Raw genomic sequence first — 4,685 nt, forward strand, 5'->3', positions numbered from 1 at the left:
TTCCTAGTCTGACTTTGGACAAGACTTGCTCCTTGCCTTTGTCTGGAAGTGTCTGGGGTATCACTGGAACAGCCACTGTCCCAGCCCTGCTCTGCTGGCCCCAAGGAGCTGCCATGGGGCCCAGTCCTGTCTGCACTGTGGTTGCTCACAGCTTCCTTCACCAAGCAGCCCTTCTCTTCCTTCTCTTACTGCTGACTTGAGATTTTCAGAGAAGACTTGGGGAATTTCTAGAAAGCTGCATTAAGAAAAAAAAAAAAAAAGTAAGTGGGGAGAGAAGTACTAGAAAGAATCAAGAACATCCTCAAAAAGCAGCATGTGAATTCCTAGAACACTGTGAAAATTGCATAGGAAAAATTCCCAGAAAACAGACAGAACATTCCTAGAAAGTATCAGGATTTCTAAAATGTAAGGGAAGCCCTAGAAAGTAGTGGGAAGATTCCTAGGAAGCAGTAAATGAATGGTTAGAAAGCAGAAGGTGAATTCCTAGAAAGCATCAGGAATATGGATAAAATGGACTGGTGTAATTACTAGAAAGCACTAGGAGAAATCAAGAGAGCTCTTCCAGTGTTAAGGGCTTTCCAGATAGCTGCAGAAGTGCCAGAAAACACCAGCATTGTTTAAAGATCCAGTTATCCTTATAAATCTTCAGAAAAAATACTTCTTATACCTTTAAGCACCACATCTTTTATGTTTTGAAATCTTGATTCTTCATTCTGGCCTTAAACAGCCTTCCTTTTTATTGTCTTATTGCAAATGTTTTCTCTTTCATCATGGGGAATTGCAACTTCACAGTCAGCAGCTTGTGGTTTTAGATGAAGGAGAAGAAATTGAACTTCAAGAAAAAATAACCTTGCTGTCATCCAAATCTCCTTAATAAATGAAGAACAGGGAAGAAGGGAAAAATACAGGCTCTCAGCAGACTCAGTAAGAGTGTTTTCCATGAGAAGTTACTGGTTCTTAGTGAATTTCATGACTCTATTAAAATATACTCTCCCTTTTTCAGGATAAATACCCTGGCTTGCATGCAAAGTACATGACTAGTCTGATTTAGGAGGGTGCCAGAAGAGTAGTCATGTATAGATACATCTGAAGGGGAAGATGAATCTCCAAAGCAGTGCCTGCCAAGACCTGAATATTTGTATCTGTTTCTATGAAAGTTCATCCCTACCTTTGCTCTCCAAACTCCTGCTGACTGAAATGTTTTTCCCTTTGTTCCTGGGGGATAGCATGACCCAGCAGATTGGGCTCCCTACACCATCTCTGCCAGGCCCTGCTCTCGCTTGTCCTCTTCCAAGCACGAGTTTCACTGGCTCAGTTTACCCCTGTGTCTGTTTTCCCTTTGTACCCAGAGCTCCCCAACCACTGTGGAACACTGGGAGATTTGGGAGCAAAAGGCACTGAGTCTCTTGGGGGTAACTAAATAGAAGGATACCTCCTTCAGGAAGAAATCCATTTCAATAGATTTTGTACCTGAGCAGGCCCAGCAGGTTATGCTAATATGAACATTTTATAAATACATATTTATTGGGGAACCTGATAACCGTATTTTCATACCAATGATGGATAAATGCACCATAGGGCTTGACCTGGCTATAAGCTTTTAAAATATTGGCCATATTGAATAGTTACAAGCAGGCATATGAATCTCTTGGGGCATACTCCTTCTAGATAGGAAGTTTTCCATTGTAAATGGTTTAAATGCTTTAAGGCACCACACTTTGAATTTAGCCTCTATTGCAAATGCATCTGGTTAATGTTAAATTAAAACACCCCAGGAAATCTGTACTTTTCACTATATTTGTTATTTATGTAAATTTTTGGACAGCATCCACTGCTCCAAAATCAAGTTAATTAGAAACAGAGTAACAGGCATGAACACAGTCCCAGCAGAACATTCTCTGTCTGATGCCAAATTGGTAATTTTTATTATTTTTCTAAGACATTGTCCAGATTTCCATCCTGTGAAATTTTCAGATGCCAGATGAAGGCACAATCTTTTATACTGAATCTCATCTTTTTTTCTGAAGACTATTCCTATTCAGCAAATACTATGTAAACGTTCTAAGTCAGGTTGACATAAAGCTAAATCTGTGCTCTGGTGACTTGGGGCTTTGGCCTGCACTTGCAAGATTTTGGGGAGATTCAGAGTTCATCTAAGGCCACAGATCTATGTTGATTCACTCATCTATGGCCCATGGAATGTGTTTCTCTAAAAGAATGACAACCCACCATGCAGATCTGTGGCCTCTCTGTGATGTTTCACTGATGCTGAATTCTGACAGAAGGCTTTGTAGACTGCTCCCAAGTTTAATAATAGGACTTGTTTGCTGTTACATGAGACCATTTTCCCCACTGCAGATTTGTGTAGCTTTGACAAAACATTTTCCTGCTTGGCTGAAATTTGGCTGAACTTCTTTCAGCAGAATGCAGCCCAACATGTTTGCCCAGAAAACAGCACAGCAGCATCAACAGCAAGCAACCATGGCTAAGGATACAGAGAATTTAGGAACTATTTCTTGACTTTGTTTTTTTCTCCTTTGGGTGAAATTGCTTTTTCTACACTGAAATGTTTTCCCAGCCTAGTTATACTGATTTTAAGTTCAACAAATACAGGTTACCTGCCAGCATAGTGAGGCCAGCTAAGGTTCTAATGTGTGCACACCATAAGCACAAAGGCAACCAGCTCTGTGCGCTCAAACTCTGACAGGTGCTGTGATACTTTTCCTTAAGGCAAGTTCAGGCAGAAGAACAGACCACTGCCAGGAGCTTTTGGAGACTAAGCTCCCCTATGTGTAACATGCCACTCAACTAGCAGAATTGCTTAAGAATCTCAGGATTCACTGAGACAACCAAAAATGAGATCTGAAGTTGGTATTTGCATCATAAAGTTTCCTTTAGTAGACCATGGTGATGACGGCAAGGGAAGAAGTTTGTTCTTTGGCTACAGGTCTCCTGTTGGGGAAGATGAAACAGGAAAGCCTTATAAATATGATTGCCTGACAAAAGATTTTGGGAATATGAAAAATATAAGCGACATCGAAATGAAAGCCGCTTTTGAAATACCAAGTCTTAGGTACTGAACAACTGGAAAACAATGGTATGGCCGACTGAAGGTAATCCCCTCTTGATTGAACAATACCCTCTGCTTGCAGGCAGGTCCAAGGGTCAGAGCAGACCCTACTAGTTCAGCAGAAGGGGTCCAAAGAGTAGTTTTTAGAAGTTAAGATGTAACACTCTATGGTAATATAAGAACTCTTATAGGCTGTATGTAAATGCTATAGGATTTGTATCTTGTATTAGATTGGTTAGTGACAATTAGAACATTCAGTACAGAAGATGATTTATTGTATTGTAACCAGGACTTCTGACACTCTTACTCCACTCTTACTCTCTCTTACTCCACTCTCAATACTTCTTCTTCACTCTCATTCCTCTCGCTCTCTCTCTCTCGTTACTTACCTGCTTACTCTCTTGCTCTCTTGGGCCTGCTCAGAGCTGCCAGCTGCAGCTCTGAGCAGTGCCCCTATACCTACGCCCTTTGCAATAAACCGCATGTTCCAAGATCTGACTTCAGAGATCTCCCGTCTCCATCCGTCTCCATCCGTCCCGACCGTCCGACCCCCCCAAAGCTCCCGCAGTCTCTTGTGGCAGTTTGCAGATGTTACTTTGCAGGGAAAGCAGCTTTCATGGCAATGAGGTGTATTTGCAGAGAAGGGCTTTTAGTCTGTGATACTTTGCAGGCCTGAGACCTTCCACATGCTGGAGTCAGGTAATTATTCAGCCCTCAGTTGCTTAATCGAGAATTATAAATAGTAGCAACAAGTAACAGGATTTGTTCTTTGTGATGAGAAAGGAAAAGTTACCTCAGGACAGCCCAGCCCCCTAGCTGGGGCAAAAAGATTGGTGTGGGCAGAGTGCCAGCAGGTATTCCTTGGCCAATTAACTGCAGGAACAGATGAGGCTCATTAGCCTCAGCTGAAGCCTTGTTGATAAGTCTGTATAACGCCTGAGACCCAAGTGAGTATCTTCAGCCAGGCATACAAGAAGTGTGGTATTGTCTCTGAAGAATTGCAGCTTTTTTTAGACTGCACATCCTGCTCAGCTGCCTGAGGACACAGGTATGTGCATTCAGCCAAAGGCTTTAGCACTGCCAATTTTAAGAATTTTTGCTCCAAGTTTTCTTCCTTCCCTTTTGGCCACAGCTGCCTCTTGTTTCCTTTGCCTTTTGGCAAGTATTGCTGGTCAGGCTAAAAAAGCAGAAGAGGTCTCCTGATTTCACAAAAAACCTGCTACGTCTGATGGGGGTATCTCCCTTGTGTGTCCCTGGGTTTGTATGGTCTCACGGCTCTTCCAAAATACGTGACAGCTTTTGAATATTTTCTTCAGAAGTGATGAAAATCGGTTTCTTTCCCTCTAGGTTCTGTGGGCTTTACCAGGCACCTGACTCCTTTTTGTGACTTGCCTTCTGCAATATGGGTAATCAAACATTGAAGACACTTCTCTATTTTCTTCTCGGCCTTGCCCTTGGATAACAGGTAGGCCTTTTAAAAAGTACCTGGTGTCCACATTACTTCATTTTTAGTTGTAGCTTGTGATAAAACTTTTCGTTTCATGTAGAACAGACAGTACTTGATTTGTGGCCTTGACTTTGGAAGAATTCAAGAGTAAGCTCTCTGCTACTCTTT

This window comes from Corvus brachyrhynchos, unplaced genomic scaffold (assembly GCF_000691975.1).
Source record: "Corvus brachyrhynchos isolate BGI_N302 unplaced genomic scaffold, ASM69197v1 scaffold200, whole genome shotgun sequence".
Classification (NCBI taxonomy): domain Eukaryota; kingdom Metazoa; phylum Chordata; class Aves; order Passeriformes; family Corvidae; genus Corvus; species Corvus brachyrhynchos.